At 42.7% G+C, this 20,609-nt stretch overlaps 1 protein-coding gene across 1 annotated transcript in view; it reads left to right on the top strand.

Moving 5' to 3' along the window:
* The first annotated feature begins 3,396 nt into the window (after window positions 1-3,396).
* Window positions 3,397-20,609, top strand: part of si:dkey-89b17.4 (zinc finger protein 646) — a 36,889-nt gene continuing 19,676 nt past the window's right edge. Inside the window, exon 1 of the mRNA XM_056287844.1 lies at window positions 3,397-3,523. The gene's annotated coding sequence lies outside the window, so the exon portion shown is untranslated. The remainder of the gene's footprint in view (window positions 3,524-20,609) is intronic.

The following is a 20,609-nucleotide window of genomic DNA, read 5'->3' as shown; positions in this document are numbered from 1 at the left end:
CCTCATAATTTGTGGCCGTAACCCGATATGTACAACTTGAAACTTTTCACCCGTTTGCTGGTAGGTGCAGGTGAAAGTTTGTCGACAATTCTGTGCATGTCATTGACATTTATCCATGGTAAATCTTACAGCCATCGCGAAAAATATGCCGTTGTCAGTAGCACACGCCAACAAACAGGAAACTGGTATGAACGCTGCAGTAGAAACCGGAAGTTGGTGGACTACAATTATGCACAGGGTGGATTGGCCGTGTCTGCGGGTGGGAAGCCGGATGTGGGTATGTGTCCTGGTCGCTGGTCGCTGGTCGCTGGTGCCCGGTCGGTGTTATGTTTTGTCTCAAAAAAAAAAAAGAAAAGAAAAGAAAAGAGGGACAAAGCGTGAGAATGGAAGGATAGCAAAAACAAGAATAAAACAGATTTTAAGAGGGCGGATGAGAGGAGTGTGAAAAGAACAAACAGCAACAACTAGAAACAATAACAGACAGCAGCCTCCCACACTGGGAGCCTTGGGAAAATGCTGACTGGTATGGGGGGACTAGATCATGGTAGGGCCGAGGGCCCAGATAACAGCAGTAACGACTGGTAATCATACAGCCTCTGGAATGCCATGGCATGGCTGAGCGCTGGAAGCATCGAAGAGTGGGGTAATTGGCCTGATACATTTGGGAAGAAAAGGGGGGAAAATCCCCCCCCCCCACCAAGAAAAAAGTCACCATCAGGGCGTCCGTGTGGTGTGGCGGTCTATTCCGTTGTCTCCCAACACAGGGATGGTGGGTTCGAATCCCCGTGTTACCTCCGGCGTCCCTATAGACACAATTGGCCGTGTCTGTGGGTAGGACGCCGGATGTGGGTATGTGTCCTGGTCACTGCACTATCGCCTCCTCTGGTCGGCCGAGGCGCCTGTTCGGGGGAGGGGGAACTGGGAGGAACAGCGTGATCCTCCCACGCGCTACGTCCCCCTGGCGAAACTCCTCACTGTCAGGTGAAAAGAAGCGGCTGGCGACTCCACATGTATCGGAAGAAGCATGTGGTAGTCTGCAGCCCTCCCCGGATCAGCAGAGGGAGTGGAGCAGCGACCGGGACGGCTCGGAAGAGTGGGGTAATTGGCTAAGTACAATTGGAAGAAGAAAAAAAAAGAAGTAAAATAAGAAAAAAAGCCATCATCATTAATATTGTAAATAACCTGAGATGATTTCATAATTCTCTCGTGTGTCTTGTTGAAGTGTCTTTGAGAAAGACAGAATTTTATTTTCAATGATTAATACATAAAATTTCCAGCTTTGTACAACAAATAAATGAAAACACAAAACAAAAGTGGCCTAATCTGCATATCCTGCCACTATTTAAGGCTCTTCAAAGGCTGAATAGATGTTTTTTAATCTGTACCAATAATTGATCTTTAATTAATTGATAAATTCATCATTCAAGCTAGAATTCTTTTAAAAAGCAATAGTACAGAATGTCTCAAGTGTGTATGATTTTATGGGCTGTGCCAAAAAAAAATTACCATTTGTGCTAATATTCAAAACTTTACATCCAACAGCAATATCACAGAATGTTAACTCAGGCAGAGATTTCAGATTTTTTTCGCTGAACTATGCATTAGATGCAAATGATTGACTGAGCATTAGAGGCAAAATTTTTGACATTAGTTCAATTTAATTGTAATATCTTTGCTTGTTTTGTTCAAGCAGATTCAATGATAGTGGTAACGGATCTTCAGCATTACGACCATCAACGGTCTCTTAACATTTACCAGCCTTTCACAACATCTCTAAGTCCTTCCATCCGACCATCCATCTCTGCAAACCCATACTTACAGCATTAGTTTCTCGAATGATGGTTTCTCATTTTGGGTAAAATTAGTATATTGTGCTTGGACCCTATTCATTGCCACATGTGACTGTACTGTCATTTTAATTTCTATGTAATTCTAGGCACTGTTATATGCTGTGGCAACAATTAATTCCCCCCACAGATATAATAAAACTTCATCTAATGTAATCCAATCAGTATCTCTGTAGGGCCTTTGAACACATTATACATGAAATTCTGCTTTGGTGAAATTGTTCTTAGTCTCTCAGCCAATTTCTTATTTTTTGTGGGTTTTTTTTTCATAAAACTTTTATTTATCCAGGCGAGGCCCATTGAGATAAGATCTCTTTTTCGAGGGAGCCCTGGCCAAGATAGCAGCAATACAGTGTTTCAAACAACATACAAGCAAACATTAAAAACACCTAAAACAAAACATACAGTAGCAACTCACAGAATCCTATGCCTGAAGGACAGGTAACATAAAGGCCTGTTTGCCAAATTCAATGCGAAACTTAGGGACAGACAGTATATGAGAGTGTCATATGAGCATAAACAATAATTACTAGTTTTGAGTGAGATATACCCACAAAGGTAAGAGGGGAGCAGACAAAGTATGGACTTGTAAATAAATATGTACCAGATTGAGTCTGCACAAGGCCAATGAAGGCCACTGAACTCTGGCATATAGGGTGCAATGGTGAGTGAGAGCTCTGCAGCCTGTGACAAACCTCAAAGCGTTGTGGTATCGCAAAAATGCATTGCATAAATAAATAATGACATCACCCAAGCAATTCAAGTAGAATTCAGATTCAAATAAGTGAAAATGCAGTCACAGTTGCATATTCTACCAAGCCTTTTGCAAACTGAAGTCAGACAAGAGGCTCTCTAACGCAACCCCCATCACCAGAGATAAGGCTTGTCCTAAGAGCTGCTATCTACTGAAAATACTATACTGAATCGATTTACTTTTCATTTCCTCACTTACGCATCATCAACATTAAGATGAGCATTTGCTGGTCTACAAGCCATTGCAACCACTCTGCACAGCATTGCCGTGTCTCATGTCCGCCCAGAATAGGACATTTTGAAAATCAATACCTTCATTGATTCAGTGTGATGTGCCGACCAGATACTGTAGCCTATTATGAATACCAACGCGGGTTATTTATTACATCCCCCGTATCTTGAGGAAATTATGGTTACGTTTTACAAGCTCATAAGATGACCTCAAAATGTCATTTGCCCTATAATCAGCCAAGCTGGGGGGGGGGGGGTTGCCTTTTTCGAGAGGTCGATTAGATTCAGCGGCCAGGGCCGAGCCGCATCAACTGTGGCTGTTTATCTTATTTTTTGGGATACAGCGGCAACATTCACCGCGCAGGAGCAAAATGGACGAAATGTAATGTTCGGTGTGGGGGAAGAGACTAAAACGGGCCGTTCGATCAGTTTAAATCTGTACAAAAAGATTAAGATGTTTCATGCCTTGTGAAATTTTATTCTGCGCATGATGACGCGCTGAAGTACGTCTGTATCCGCTTCACACGGCCGGGCTTGCAGGAAGTATGTTGAATCGGGGGGGATAAAGAGCGAAGACCCGAAGTCGGTTGTTGATTTGGAAAAAAAAAATTAACCATGCCTAATCCATGAACTTGCAAATGCTGTTTTTTTTCCCCAACTCGTGCATCGTTCACGCAGAGGCCAATCGAGGGGTAAGTTGGGAGAGCAAATCGTCTTAAAAAAACCCGAGGTTTTCCATCAATGGGCCGGAGCGTATTTCTCGAGATCTTTGTGTTGGTCCGGGGTTGCTAATGGCTAGCTAGCGAGCTAACCTTAGCGTGCCGCGGTTATTCGCCATGTAGAGGCGAGGTGTTAATTTTGAGTAATCGCAAAGAAATTCATTCGCAAAAAAGGGCCCACCCTTCGCAGATTTGTACAAACGAATCATTCGGTCAATCGTTGTTGCTTACTTTATTTTTTTTACAATTATATTTTTTTCGAGACTTCTGTTTTCCTGCTTTTCTAGCATCGTGGGGGGCTGCTAGCTTGGCTAGGCGCTATCGCTAACGTTAGCTCGGCCGCATAGCCTTTTAGCTCAGTCTGTCTGAAACGGGTCTTCGCGGCGATTTGGGTTAACAACGCCGCTTCAGTATAGATCTCCCACCTGCACTTTGTTCAAAAATGGATGCACACCAGTCATCTCCTCACTTCTCTGAAAAGGTCTGTTAGCAGGCTATGTATGCTCTGTTAAGTGGAGCCGTTGGGGCTAATGTGTTATCCAGTCGGTTAGCATGGGGGAAAATGGTTCGCTGTTGGAAAGCCATTTTCCGCTCGAAATGGGGTCTCCGGTGAAAGTGAGGTCTCTAGGTGTTATCGTCGGCACCGTATCAGCGTTGTATCGTAGATATAAAGGTTTAATCGTCAGTTGGCGTGCCAGATTTCACCCATCCGAGCTCGGCTGTCGGTCCCCTGCCGTAACATGGCTTTATTTAGGGAGACGGCCGAAGAAAATGTCGGCTGCCTCGGCGGCAAAGATGCCCCGCTTTGTCCTGACAAATTCATGCTGGGCTGAACCCGGTGCAGAAGAGACGAAGCCAAGGTCAGAAACCGTGTGTTGTATGACACACGCTTAATCCAGTTTATGTTATTTTGCCACCGCTGACGATGACCATACATCTCGGTTGAATTTGGGGGTTTTGTTTAATATTGTGAATGCTTGTTGAATCGCTGGGAGCCGCGGACGCGTTTCGTTCTCAAATCAAAACAACGCGTGTGTAAACAGAAACGGGGGTCGGCTTATTTGTACTTGGCGATGAATTTCACACGATTCACGTTCCCAGCGACGATTCTTACCCGCACACGAAAGGCGACGCGGACGAGGGGAATGGGGAAATCAGTCGATTTTAGTTTTAATCGTGCTCCCATTATAAGTCACCGGCGGTAAGCGACCGAAATGGTTTGTTTATATTATCTCGGCTCCAGAAGGAAAAAAGTTGGAAGGAAAAAAAGTGAAAGGCTTTTGATTGGTTGTTGGCAAGAGTCCTGATTTCAATCTGTGAATGAAGTGCTTTAATATTCATCTCAATTTCAAGTATTAATCTTTTGCGATTGCATGGCGTAAGGGGCCATATTGTTAATGAGTTACTTTTATTTTCCACTTGTTGGAGAGTATTCCTTTTGGATTGTATTATTATTTAGGTTCCTTCCTACTACGTTTGTGAATAGTGATATTTAACTAATTAAGTGTACCAATTTAAGTCAAAGATTCGACCCACAGAAGCTTTAGGTCTCAACAGGCCTTTTGTTTGCCTTAATTTATCAATAATTGTTGCTTCTTTTTTTGGTCACTACATCTCGACAGATAGTTCATTGTACTGTTTTTTCCTGTTTTATACAGGTGCTAGTTGGCTTGAAAGACTTTTTGTGACTGAATTATAGAGCGCTTTACAGAGAGGGTCCTATTCATTTACTTTTTTTGTCTTTTATCCAAGCATCACTTGTATTTTTGACAGGGATAGCTTCATTTCTGATATTCCCCCTTTGGGATTCTTTTTAAATCTGGACACAAACATTAGCTAAAATTTTAAGATGCTCTATTTCTGTTACCAAAATGAGGGTAGAATGTGAAACTGGAACCGCCAAGAGACGGGGGGTTCCACTGCCTGTTTTTCAGTGGGGCAGAACCTTGCACCAGCATTGCTATGTTCTGCCCATTTAAGGCCAGAGGTTCAATTCCTTATGAAGTCCAGTGGGTAGGCCGAGGGACTGACAATGCCAGGATTAGTAAGTGTGTCATACTCGGGGGACTCATAGTTAAAATGTATATAGTCGTGTTATATGTTGCTTTAAGTTTATAGCAAAATGCATATATTCCATCATGTAAATTCACCTGCCAAGGAAATCCATGGTAGAAGTACGTCTACTGCAGCTCTAACAATTGTGGGATGGGAACGAATCCGAAATTAATTTAAAAGTGCTTCACTCATCAGAGAATTTTCCAAGGTTTCATGATTCAGTACACTGGCATTTGTGTTTCTAACTCCTGGAGAGTGGTCCCTGGCCAGGGTTTCCTTGAGAGTATGCAGTGGGACGGGTGCAATTTTTGGGGGTGGTCCCGCATATTGGAATTCAGCCCTTAGACATTGCTAATCTCAGGTCAGCCCTGTAGTTGGGGTTATTCCTCTATGTGCTGGGCAGAGCTGATCTGTAACCTTAAGATCTTTTCAGCTGGGGGGTGTTTGGTTTGTGCTGCACTCCACCTTAGCCCACACACTTGGTTTTAGTTAGGGGCCCTGTCTGTACGCAGTGCACTCTACTGGAACTTGCAGACCCCATTTTACCCAAAGCACCCTGCTAACTCGGGTTTTCATCCAGTTGCGCCGCTTGAATCAGCAGTGTAGAGGTTGTCGGTGAGTGGCACATCTACAAGATGCGCTGCAGGGTTATCGGCCATTGAGTGGCCACTGTGGGCTGAGCACATTAATTTTAAACATTGCCGGTATCTCTGTAACTTAGTCCTGGTCTGCAGATGCGCAGTGTCTTTCAGTCATTCCTTTTCACACATTTGCTGCTCTCTCTCTTACTCTTATAATTTCTGCTATCCACTTAACGAGAGAATTGCCTCTGGCTTTAATGTTTTTGTATTTTTACAATTTATGAGTGTTCTGTTTTTCTGCCCTGCGTCTGTGTGCTATTTGTAGGTCAGTGATGAAACAGCGATGAATAATTGCAGAAATTGATTGAATTATAATACGATGATGATGTTGACAATGGTGATAATAATGCCTCTCAGTTTAGCCAGCACTTTACCAACTGCATTATATTAGTTTAGTGTCAAACAGATGGGCTAAGATTAGATTGAAAAAGACTTGTTTTTTTTTTTTGCATTATCTTCGTTCATATTTGTTGCGCTAAAGAATAATGTTAAGCCACTGAGAGATGTGGCCGAGTCTACAGTCATATCATCCAGCCCCTAATAAATGCTGATGAAACTCTTCAAATCCACTCATAAAACTGAGACCTGTGGGAAAAAGTGGCATAAATCTGCATGAACCCCTGTTATCCTCATCAGTCTGGGGAGAGTGTTATGGGACTTATTTCTGAATGGCACCACAACCTCATCCCTGACAGAAATGGTGACAGGGGCTCCAAGGCACATCAAACACAGCTGTACATACACAGAAAAGGGACTGGAATCTGATTTTATTTTTTTAGTTTGTTGAGGAAAATCTTTTTTTCCCCCCTAATCTGTCTTGAGTTTGCTTACACTTGTGTTTAAATGTGGCTTGGGGCCCTATATAGGCAATTTGATTGATTGATTGATTGATCATCTGGATGTGACCAGGCTGAGGACTGAAGGGAACATGGAAAATGTTTGGGATGAATCGAAGGCTTTTGGAAGCTATTGGCAAACCCTGTGCAAACAAGAGGTGCAATAGCAATTATAGTGTGACTCTGTATAGCCCCCAGTTGGTTCAGTAAGCTTCAGTCACAGAAAAAAATTGTCACACAGAAAACTTGCATGTCCAAAGAAAGAAGTGGAAGAGCATTGCTCTCAAATTGTCTGGGATAAGGGATCCATTCAGTAATTAGAGCTTGGTACTAACAGGGTTTGGAATGTGTGCTCCATTTGGGTCCAAATCTGTATATTCAATATTAATGATTTATATATAAGGTCATTCATCAAAATGGCTCATTGAGTGATGGAAATCATATAAACATTGTCTAAAGACTGAAATATGCCTTTAGATGGTCACCATAAACTGCCAGGGGTGGGGGGGGGGCTGAAGATGTAGAAGTGCTCAGCGTTATGGTCCCCTTGGTCATTTACCATAATAGAAATATGGTAAGTGTCTCTCCCAATGTGTTTTTCCACTTACAAAAGTCTGTTTAAATCACCCCTATTAATCCCCGAGGAAGGAATTGATTTAAACATGCTCTGTTTACTGTCTACACAATTTGCAGTTTACCTTAGGGCTGCGCCCACCACTTTAGCAAATCCAGTTTTGTTTATAGGGTTTTAATGGTTTGATATATTCACCTTTTGAGTATTATATTTCTTTTGGATACATATTTTAGCATAATCTATTAGTTTCCCTTTAAAAAAAAAAACCCCAAAACATCTGTGAAATATAAGGAACACAGATATGGGTTGAGCATAGCATCCTTCCTTAAATTACATCCAGGAATGTTATAGGTAAACAGTTGTCAGTGCGCAAGTGCATTCAGCAGGGAGAAGCAAGATTGTAGACTTGTTGATTTTAAAGTATTGGATTGTCCAAAAAGGAAAAAAAGAGCATTTGGTTGATTTCAAATGTATTTAACTGCAAGCAGGTCTAATTTCCCTCATTGGTCTCTGTGTGTTCAGTCGTTAAGTGCCTATGGAATGCCAGCTTTGTCCTACTACCTACCTGCCATGCTGCTGCTCATCAGGATCTGTCAGCTGTGTGTGCGCGTGTGTGTGTGTGTGTGTGTGTGTGTGTGTGTGTGTGTGCGCGCGCGCGCGCTTGTGTGTGTGTGTGTGTGTGTTTTTTTAGGTCTCAGTTTTCTGTGTCTGGCGTGCTCCCCCAGCCCCACCATTTTCCCTCCCGCCAATCAAACCTCTCCCATACCTTTTTCCCCCTGCCCTGCTTTTCTGTGAGCTGCTGATTCTTTTTTCCTCTCTGAACCTGGAGCAGTCCCTACTGCCCAAAGCCCCACCCTTCCCCCTCGTTCTCTCTTCCTCACTTTCTCTCACCCTCCACCCTTTTCGTCCTCTCTTGCTCTTTGTTTATCCGTTTATCTCTTCTCTTTGACCTTTCTCCGTTTGTCTCCTCGTCTCTCTGTCTCTCTCTCCCCCTTCCTTTTCTGTCTTTCATTTTACCCTCCCTCTCTATCTGCCGTCCCCTCTAGCCCCCCATTTTCCCTCTCCCTCTGCCTTACTCTTCCACCCATCTCCTCTCCTCTCTTCTCTTCTCTTCTCTTCTCCTCTGTCAGAATCACTCTCCTTCTCTGTCATCCTCTACTCTGTCCTACCTAAGCATCTCTTTCTTTCTCTCCTTCCCTCTCCCTTGTCTTTATCTCTCTTCTCTGTTTTCTCACCTTTTCTTTCCACCCTGTCTTTCTCTCCCTCTCTGTCCTCCTCCTCTCCTCTTCTCTCAACTCTGAGCCAGTGAATTCATCTGGGCCTGTTCAGTGTAAACAGCAGCTGAAAGGCCGAGCCCAGCGGAAATGCTGTTCTCTGACGCTTGGGCCATCTGGCTGTCTGCTAACCCGGCCCCTCGTCACCCCGTGCCTCCCCTCTCTTGCCGAGATCGCTGGCCAGTCCAGATGGCCTGCAGGGCCCCCAAGACAGTCTAGAGGAGGGGGGCTAGGTTAAGGGGCACAAGGGCTTTTTGCCCCCTGGGCAATGCGAGCGACTAAGGGCCACCTCTCTGCTCTTCCACAAGGGTGGTAAGGGTGAGACTGGGCAACATTGAGGGTTTAATTGAGGGTTTTTTTTTTCTGTGTGTGTCTTTATATGTTGTGGGGAGTGGGATTGGCTGTGCAAAAGGCCTGTTGTGTTTTGAACTGCCGACACACAATTGACAATATGTAACCAGACTACCTATGGGGTGTGTGTTGAAGGGTGGAGTTGCAGATCCAATAGGCTAGCTGCTGCACTCCACAACTAGCCTACAACTGACAACTTGGACTGGAGGACCTTCCCTAGGACACCATGTGTGTTTTTGGTGAATTGGGCATTTGAGCTTGCCCCAGTACTGTACAACTGGCTTATATTCTGCTTGTGTTTGGGGGGTTGAGGGTTGGCTGGGTTTTGGGGTGGGATGCTTTCTGTAGTGTACCGTGAAAGCCTACAGTAGTGTTCAAAAACTTGCTCGAAATTTAAAATTAAGTGGTTCGGGTAATGGAGGGATGGATGGATCACCCGTGTGTGTGTGTGCTGCGTGTGATTTGCAGGGGGGTGAGGTTGTGTGACAAGTGTAATCTGTTACAGGTCACTGACTAGCTACTTGAAACTTTAACCAACATCAGACTCGTTATAATGATTTAAAGTTCTGAATAACACCTAATCTGATTACTGTCAGTTATTGAGATGAAGGGCCGGAGGTGGTGGTTGTTGTAAGGCTCAACCATAAGATGTCCTGATTGGTGACTGCATGTTTGTTTTTTGTTTTTTTTTTAGCCTTAATTGCAAGGCCTATTTAGGTTGGACCAAAATGTATTTAAATAATATACTGTGGTGACCCACATCTATATAATGAGAGACATTCACCTAAGAGGACGGTGTACCTTTAAGGGAAGAGGCGAGGGGTCAGATAATGCACTTCTGCTTCCGGTTGAGAGTTCAGTTCAGTGTCGTTGTCGAATGTATGACATGCTAAGTTGGAGCTAGTAAACTACCTCGACTATGTCTACTCTCAAGTCTCCTGTCTCGTTGTTTTCTAATTCCACAATATGTGTGAGATTACAATTGGTGCTGTGAAGATAGAAAAACACAGGGAAATAAATTAAAGAATAGTAGTTGAATACCAATGCATAGCTATATGATCCAGTATGTTTTCTTGTCATTGCAGAAGAGACTATATCCCAACCAGCTGTATGGGGGCTTTACTTTAGCTGACCCTGATTTCTGATCTCCCTGTTAAGAGGAGGAAGAAAGACAATTTCCCCACAGGGATAGTAAAAAAAAAAAGTAATGTCACATTGGTGTGTGTGGAGATAGTCAAAACACTTTTCTCTTACTGTGATTGGACATGTTCAGTTAGAAGAAATGTTTCCTTCTGAATTATCCATTAAAGCCTTAAATGATGAAACGTTTCTGCCAAGTATTTTTGTGCTGCCAAAAATCAGAAAATTATCAATGTGTTGCAATTTTGACCAGCCGGCTTCAGGCTCTCTGCACATCGGGACAAAACTGCGTTGGTGTGCGTTGCTCACAATGTAATCAGTTGGTGGAGGCTGTTTTTCATACTGCCTTAAAGTACCATTACAAATGGTTACAATAGATCACATGTAGGGATGCGCCGATCGATCGGCTGCCGATCATTATTGGCCGATTTTCATTCTAAATAGTTTGATTGGAGCTCTCTAAAGTCCCATCAGAAGAGCCCCTCAGATGACGCAAAATACGTGAGACATTTCTCTGCACGGCAAAAGAAGCTCGCTAAAGTGGCTTCACTGGTCTGGCAGTTCTACAAGGTATCCGAAAAAGACAGTAGAATTGCTATATGCAATGTGTGTGAAGCAAAAATCCCCTGTGGTGGAACACAACAACGCGTTTTAATACCACGGACCTTATTAGACATTTGAGAATTCGTCACGTCAAAGAATACGGCAAGTATGAAAGGCAAGCCAATGCAAAGTCAGTAAAGTGAGTTAACCCTTTAGCAACTCAGTCTTCCATCACTCACTTGTCAGTTAGGGAGACATTTAAATGGCAGGAACCCTATAGCAGTGACAGTAAGAAGTAAAAAATATCAGCCAAGATAATGGAATTCATTGGCCTTGATCAGCAACCTCTTTCTGTAGTGGAAGATGAAGGGTTGTCAGCTTAGTCGGGCGTCTCTACAGACACAATTGGCCGTGTCTGCGGGTGGGAAGCCAGATGTGGGCGTGTTAACACTAGAGTGACTGGGATTTCACTCCTACCTAAAATGACCATGGGTGGTCAAAGTGACCGCCGGTTTTTAAACTCCATATTCTGTTAAGATAAATACCCAATTGAGATATTAATGCATTGCATATGTTAGTATGTCTGTTAGGAAACGACTGACTAAAACAACTTTAATACTGTAGCGATTTCAGGTGGCAGCTGGGAATCCGCCGCAGCCGGGATGTGAACCCGGGTGTCCCACGCCACGGGCGACTACGTTAACCAGTTGACTAAAGGGTCCAGTTCGTTAGCCAATGGGCTAATGAGTCTACAGATCCGTGATTGTTACAGTACTGTTTTTCAAACAATTTAAATCGCTGCTGTCTTTTCAACGCCTCGGTGGTAGTCATGGTGCGTCTGAAATGGCAGCTTTACTCAGACATGTTGGAAATATTACCTGAAAAACAAAGCGGAAAACACATATTGCTAATCTAACAAATGTAACAAGGCCTATAAAACGTTAAATGTAAAAAAAGAACTGAACGTTGCAAAGGAAATGACACAAACAACACGCGCCATAAATAGTGACATGACGCGCAAATTACACGCGGTCATTTTGACCACTCATGGTCGTTTTAGGTAGATCTTATCATAACTTTTTTTGTGCAATTGGTCTAAAACTAATTTGAATGCAAATATATGCAATTTTAGGAGCATTCAGGGAGCGGCAGGTCTATAACTTTTTTTCCCCACAAAGTTATTAAACTTTGAAAATCCAAAATGGTCAAAATGACTGCCTTGGTCATTCTAGTAGTTTTTAAAGTAAAGCAATTCTGTTACACAAGAAAAGATGGCACAACATTTTGTTAGGCCTTTTGCACTTGCATTACGTTTGAATATGTGCCTTGATAATGCCAAAATGTTTAGCCTAATTCTTAAAATAAATGAAAAATAGAGAACTGCAATGGTGCTTTATCTCTTGCTTGTCTTGCAACAACTGGGCCAGCCTACAAAAAGACTACAGCAAGATGTATCTACTAGGTGGAATAATACTTTGTATATGCTACAGAGTCTACTAGAACAGAAATGGGCACTATCTCAGGGTTCCCACACGGCCTGGAAAACCTGGAAAATAGCTGACCAATTTTCCAGTCATGGAAAACACATGGAAAATGAGAGAAAGACTAAAATGTCCTGGAAAATCTTGCAAGATTTGCAAGAAGTCTTTTGATGTTGGTAATATGGGCATCTCAGCACTCAAGAGTCATGCATGAGGGCAAGGCCATGTCAAAGTTGCTGGACAATTAATAAGAGAAGAATAACACATTTTATAAGGGTGACACCTTCAAAAGACACAAGAGAAGGAAGTAGTTGTCTAATGAACCAAGAGCCATAAACAGCCACTGTACATAAGGAAAGTGGCATGCATGGACGCACAGCGTTACAAGTGTCCAGTACAAGTGAACAGGGAAAAAGCTCAGGAGCACAAGGCAGCTCAGCTCACTGATCCTCCTGATTTTTATTATAATTTTTATTTATGTATGTATGCATGTATGTATGTATGTATTTATTTATTAGGGCAGGTGCCAGATAACTTGCTGGCTTTTTATTTTTTACTTGGCCTAATTTGTATTTTTTAGAGAGCGATGGGAGAGAAAGTAAGAGAGAAGGGAGAAGGCTGAGGTGAGAGTTGCCCAGACCATCGTGTAAGATGGTTATTATACTAATAAAATGAAGTGCTGTACATCTGCAGGTATGTTTGCATTATTCTATGATCAATTTGTCATAATTTCTAAGCATGTAAGAGGTGATTTCATAGATAAGTTATAGCCATAGACTGCACTTCTTTTAAATCAGACTTCCACAGAGAGGAACATATTAGTGTATGGCATGATCCCTGTCTGTCATACCAGCTAGATCATCACTGAAAATGTCCTGGAAAAGTCTTGGAAAATGATCCCTAGAAAACAGTGGGAACCGGAAACCCTGTATCTGTTCATGCAGCCGACTATGACTTGCCTTCAACATTCTCTGGCAATCAGTGGAAATTAATCAAAAATATGATTTCCCTGCTCGCACCATTCGAAGAGCTCATGCAACAGATCAGCTCATCAGCTGCAGATGTTATACCATCCATTAGGGCTCTTACGCATCTCCTTGAGAAAACAGCAGAGATGGACCAAGGCATGAAAACGTCAAAAGCCATTTTATTGGACGCGATCCAGAAGCGATTCAGTGACATTGGATCTGAGCACCTGTATGCAGTTGCTACAATTCTCGATCCGAGTTGAGAAAACGAATAGACCAACTACGTAAATATTTCTCTTATGTAGGCCAAATGACTGATAAAAGATAAGGAGACTATTGGTAAAAGGAATGCTGTGTCATTTTCTTAAAGTTAATCTTAACTTTGCTTTAAACATAAGCAGAAACACTTGTAAGAGCTGTGCAATTTAATAAGATAGGCTATAAAAATGCAAATAGCCTAACCTACGAAAATGCATAAAATAAACCTAATGTTTGCTTTTTTGTTAATAAAAAGGTATAAAGACCGATATTTCCCAGATGCGCTCAAGCCACAGGTACGTGTTCTGCTTTCGGGTATCCTTGCCACCCATTCAAACCCCGGCCAGTTAGGAGGCGAGCAGCTCCGAGCCCCCAGAGAAAGTACCACGAGCTGGCTCTGTGCAGGCTATGTATGCTGAATTGCAACATGGTGGTGACACCAGCAACCAAACCGCATCGCAGATGAATCTCTACTTGTCAGAGCCACTTATCCCATGAAGCTGACAGCCTCTTGCTTTCTGGCAGGTCAATAAAAGCCGCTTCCCCGCACTTGCGGAAGCAGCACGAACCTACCTCTGCATGCTGTGCATAAGTGTAGATAGCGAGCGACTTTTCAGCACAGTGGCAAATGTAGTAGATGAGAAGAGGAACACGCTGATTTCCAAAAATGCAGAGATGCTTATATTTCCAAGGAAAAACTTGCTGTTGTGCTTAAGAAATAGGCTAAGCTAAAGCATGGTAGCCATGGCAGTTTGTAAAAACATTTAAATGTTGAGGAATGCTTTATACAGTATTTGGCTGTAGCCTTTATTTGTTGCTGTTTTATATTGTCTAAATTTGTAGTAGGCCTAAATTTAGAAAGGCCCTGTATTTTGTTTCGTCTATTGGAATTGATTTTTATTGCCTTATATAGACTACAAAGATTTCTTATGCTTTGAAACATAGTTCATAGTTTTGAGCACATTTCGCTTTTATTCCATAGGAAGGCCAAAATGTTTGCTTAACTGCTCTTTAGCTGAGCATAAGCTATTAAGTTGTTTTCAGTTTCTTCATAATCTACATGACCTAATGAAAGAATGGAATATGTTGCCTTCCAATAAACAGTTGTCAATGTATACTTTCTCAACTCTTAATTATATTTCTGCAATGCTGTTAAGAATAGTTACTTTTATTGCTATAAATAGTAACTCAATAAATAATGCTACACAATAAATAGAACATTTTAAATGGAAGTTCCCCATCCCTCCCACCCACCCTGTGATCAGCGATCAGTATCGACTGATTCTGATTCCAGCGATCGGTGATCGGCCCCAAAACTCTGAACAGAGCATCCTTAATCATCTTCTTTTGGTTTGTTCCCTGTTTTTCAGGGGTCGCCACAGTGGATTTTATATTATTATTGGTACCATGTGAGGGCACAGCACCAATGGCGGCCGTTGTTAACCCAGGCCTCGACCGATCCAGTATGGTCTCGTCAATCCGCATACTGATTTGGCAAAATTTTACATTGGATGTCCTTCCTGACACAACCACTAACCCTATGGATGGGAGCACAGGTAAAGCACTGGATACCATCCCAGTATTCATAGACTTGGCCCATGCCTGTCGCAAAATCGGAGCATCCCTAATCACGAGTTAATATCCTTCGATTTGTACAGAGAACACTTAGCCCCCTAACCGTGGGAATGTTGGTGTTATGCTGCATCTGTTGAAATGCAGTTTTCTATTATTTAAGAATTTGATTTACAAAAATAAATGAGTTATTGATGTGTGCAGCTCACCAGTGAAGTGAAGATAGAAACAGCTACTCAGCACCCTTTTTTTTTTTTTTTTTGCACTACCAACAAAAAGTTTACATCCCTCAATTGGAAGCAAAATTAATAATCTAACCACATTTTATAGAATACATTTAAACAGAATTGTGAATAAAAATGTTTTGCATGTCTCAGTGCACGTTGCATTACTTGTCAACAATCGAAAGCGTAATGTAACAACGGTTTCAGCTTTTCTCTGGTCAGTGATAACTTTGGAAAAATGCTGATTTGTGGGGTGGAGATCGCAGTGGGAGAAGGCTGTGCATCTTTAAAACCTAGGGCAAGGAGGTGTATCTCTTGACAGTATGTACTATATTTCCTGGACTATATTGCGGTTTTTTTTTTTTTTTTTTTTTTACTCGTCTGGCTGGTCCTGCGATTTATATTCCAAAGCAATTTATGCAATGTAATTTTGTCGGAGGAATACACTGCATTTCAACTAAGGCCATTATATGGCACTGTTTAATCTTGTGACTCAATTGAAAATACTGTACTACCATATAAATGCGACATATGCACCGAAGCGACTTACACACACACACACACACACAAGCCTTGCAACAACAAATTTTTTGCTGAGTGCAACTTTAACTCCGGTGCGGCCTGTAGACCTGTAGGAAATATGGTACTCTCTTTTGAGTTTCTGCCTGCTGATTTCAGACCACCTCGAAATCTTTGTTGCCATCACTGATCAGGCCTGAGTGCAGCAGAGGTGACATTTCAACCACAAGAGCACGGCACAACTATGTTTTTTTCTTTTGTTTCTCATTGAAAACAAGTTTAAGTTATTGAAGAAGTTGTCTTGGACGGCATTAGAATTTATGCCCAGTATTGATGAATTTCATCAGGTAGGAGGTATATAGACATGTCTACAGTTCAACAAACATGGTGTTGGTTTTAATTACACTTTAAAGTCCAATCCCTTGCATTTAGTACAGTCAGAAAAAGTACTATTTCCTTGTTATTATTTTTATGTATTTATAATTCCTAGGCACCCTGTGGACCCATCACCCATGGGGATGAGCATTGGGGTAGGGTGCAATAAAGGCTGGGTGGCAGGCAAAGGCGGGGACCGGAGCATGCTGACTTCCGGCATCACAGACTGGTCCTCAGGATGTGGAATGTCACCTCTCTGGCAGGGAAGGAGCCTGAGCTGGTGCGGGAGGTGGCGCGGTACCAACTAGATATGGTTGGGCTCACCTCCACACATAGCATGGGCTCTGGTACCAAATTCCTGGAGAGGGGCTGGACTCTACTTTTCCAGAGTTGGCCAAGATGACAGGTGCCGGGCGGGTATGGGGATACTCACAGTCCCTGGTTGAGTGCCGTCGTGTTGGAGTTCTCCCCGGGGAATGAGAGGGTTGTCTATATACGACTGCAAGTCGCTAGGAGGAAGGCTATGACTGTTGTGTGTGTGCTTATGCACTGAATAGCAGTTTGAAGTATCCAGCTTTCTTGTAGTCTCTGGGTGGTGTCCTGGATAGGGTTCTGCCTGGGGACTCTATAGTTCTGCTGGGGACTCTATAGTTCTGCTGGAGGACTTCAACGCTCACGTGGGCAACGATAGAGAAACCTTGGAAGGGTGTGATTAGGAGGAATAGCATCCCTGATCGGAACCCCAGCGGTGCCTTGTTATTGGACTTCTGTGCGAGTCATGGATTGGCCATAACAAACACCATATTTGAACATAAGGTTATTCATAAGTGTACTTAGTACCAGAACACCTTAGGCCAATGATGATAGACTGTGGTTGTATCATCAGATCTAAGGCCGTATGTTTTGGACACTCGGGTGAAGAAAGGAGCAGAGCTGTCAACTGTTCACCATCTGGTGGTGAGTTGGATCAGATGGTGTGGAAAGCTGCCGAACAGACCTGGGAAACCCAAACGTGTAGTAAGGGTGAACTGGGAACGTCTGGCGGAGGCCCGTGTCCGTGAGGTCTTCAGCTCCCACCAATGGAATAAGTTCTCGTGTATCCCGAGAGAGGCCGGGGACATGGAGTCTGAGTGGGCCATGTTCAAAGCCTCTATTGCAGATGCGGCAGGTAGAAGCTGTGGTGATAAGGTCATTGGTGCTTGTCAAGGTGGCAACCTAAGAACCCGCTTGTGGACACCAGTGGTGAAGGAAGCCGCCAGGCTGAAGAAGGAGGCCTTTCGGGCTTGGTTGGCCCAGGGGTCTCCTGAAGCAGCAGACACCTGTCCCCCGGGAGGCCAGAAGGGCTTCGGCGGTCGCGGAAGTAAAAACCCAGGTGTGGGAGGAGTTCGGCGAGTCTATGGAGGAGGACTTTCCGTTGGCCTCAAGGAAGTTCTGGGAAACCATCCGGCGACTCAGGAAGGGAAAGCAGGGCTTGACTCAGGCTGTGTTCAGCCGGGGAGGGGAACTGCTGACCCGGACTGGGGATGTTGTCGGGCGGTGAAAAGAACACTTTGAGGAGCTCCTGAACCTGGCTAACACATCCTCAGTGGAGGAGGCAGAGTCTGAAGCCCCCCCCGGGGGTTGGGGGAGGGGGATAACTCAGGAGTGACTGTAGATTGTAGATGATGAAGAGCCTGGCCCTAGCCCCATCGCAAGCTCTGCTGCAATCCACTGTCTGTTTGGAGACTATGGCATAGTAGATGACCAGAGAAACGAAATTAGGCTGTACTTTAGTGAGCCATGCATCTCACCAGACCAGAACCCTCTGCTTTGGTGACAAATGAATGAAAGGCGATGCAAAAAGCAGCAGTATTCTTGCAAAGAAATACTTAGTAATTCCTGCAACCTCCATCTCTGCAGAGTGAGAGTTCTCCAATGCCGGTCTGATTGTAAATAGACTCCGTACTCGGCTGTCTCACGAACATGTTGATCAGCTCATTTTTCTTGCTAAGAATTAAGCTAAGACTTGTTGTAACTGTTCTTTTATTTACTTTATTATTTGAGTCCTAAAACCTATTTAAAACAAGAGATATTAATAAAAAAAGTGATTCATCTGTTAAACCAGTTAGTGATGATTTATGTTTAATTTTTTTATTTATTAAATGGCAGGTTTGTATTTAAGATTTTATTTATATTTTTCCCCATTTGTTAAAGTAAGCTAATTGCACATTATTTGTTTATTTGAATACAATATTTAAGAGGTGTATTGTGAGGGGGAAGTGTAGCCTATTCTTTTTTATATTTAAGATACTTTCTTTTACCTGGAAGTTTCAATAAATTAATCAAAAATATCACTTGTAACTGTTTTTATTGACTTAATGCATTTTATATAATTTAATGAATTTTATTGTTGGCTGTGGTCTAACGTGTTGGCACGTGCTTTTACAGGCTATTATATTATTCTAAATTAAGTGGTTAACCAATCAAATCCCGCCATTAACCGAACAAGGAAAATAATTGAAAATGCCCGTACCTAGTAACTGGTAAATGGAGTATGCTTGTCATCATAGAACTAGATCATAAGTTTGTGGTGTTTTTGCTACTTCAGCATAGAGGATTGTGATGTTTATTGCATCTTCGGCAATATCTGCTGTCTTACCTTCGAAACACAGCCCTGCCTGTTCACTGGAGCTGCTCCAGTCTGCAGTTGCGTTCCTCTGTGCCACAGTAGCCTTCAGTATTGGTAGGTGACATGTAATCAATCAGATGGCGCTGTGGGCGGGACATTGTTTGAGACCACAGAGTAGTAACTACAGAAAGAGAGGTGGCTGCATCAGAGCCAGTCGTGCATTTTTAAAGTAATTTGTTTTATAGGCAATCAGATTTTTTTAAAAAAGAAAAAAGATTCTGATAATCATAGAAATTCTGAACATTGGATCTGATGGCCAGGCTGATATTGGTCGATCCCCAATTCTAAGTAAATTACTCATACAAAGTGGACTGGTAATTTATCCTCCCCCATTATTGTGGATTCTTAGTCTTAAAAAAATGTATGTTTAAAGTATGTGTTAACTGGGCACTGGGCAAAGCTAAATATGCAAAGAAGGATTTTGCATAAATTATTTTCCCTTTACTCCCATATTGACTTTAAACAAGTTCCTCCTGACGTAGAGTTGTGAGCTTAACTAATATAAATAATAAAGGGGAGAAGCTGGAGCATAAATGCATCTCTTTATCTGAGAGAGTGTGAGGGATGGGCAATTCTCCATTTAATTGAAAGAAATGACTGGGTTATCTCTATTGTGTGCGATCTAAACGGAGTCGGCTGGTAATGTAGACCTCCCCCAGGGTACTGCAGAGGTGCCACAGTGTCACGTGACGGCAGGAACAAACACTAGTGTGTCAATATTAAGCCACCATGATAGCAGCCAAAGGCCAGCAGGTGGCTGGGGGCTTTGCAATGCAGTGAAAACTTAGATGAGGGATGTTTACCGCCCAGGAGAGCCCAGAAAATGGCTGGTTAAGGTTTTCAGAGACGATAGTTTTTAATTTGAGTGATTGGTGCATCCATGGTCTTTGTAATAGACTTTAGATGGCTTTTGTGTTTCCTTGATTAATAATTAGCATAGCATTACATTTTTAATGAAGATTTGGCTATTTTCAAAGCCAGCAATTTTTTTTTATTATTTCATAGTGAGAGAGCACAAAATATAAGATCATAATGATTGTTTTACATAGTTAAACTTTATGATGATTTACTTGGTCAGAGATGCACCTACATTAGTCTCAATACATTTGTTGGACCAAATAATTGGCCTGCAAAACAGGAGGATTTTAATCTTGGCTTTATAAGTAAACACACTGTGCATTTCAAATCACTACCTTTATACTCGGGTTAGCATTAAAACTTGATACCAGCAGAATCTGCTTTTATTTGTCTTCGGCTGTCTGGTGGAGAGGTGTTTGCTTTAACATCTGTGTCTCTGTGTGTGCAATGCGCCACACCAATGTGAACATAGGTGTAGTTGTCACTACTGCCTTAGAGGGCAGTGTTACAACTACTACTTTCAGCTGCTCCCGTTAGGGGTCACCACAGCGGATCATCCGTTTCCATTTCTTCCTGTCCTCTGCATCTTCCTCAGTCGCACCAGCCACCTGCATGTCCTCTCTCACCACATCCATAAACCTCCTCTTTGTCCTTCTGCTTTTCCTCTCCCCTGGCAGCTCCATATTCGGCATCCTTCTCCCAATATACCCAGCATCTCTCCT

Source organism: Lampris incognitus, chromosome 10 (genome assembly GCF_029633865.1).
Source record: "Lampris incognitus isolate fLamInc1 chromosome 10, fLamInc1.hap2, whole genome shotgun sequence".
NCBI lineage: Eukaryota > Metazoa > Chordata > Actinopteri > Lampriformes > Lampridae > Lampris > Lampris incognitus.
This window is presented reverse-complemented; position numbering and strand designations above follow the sequence as displayed.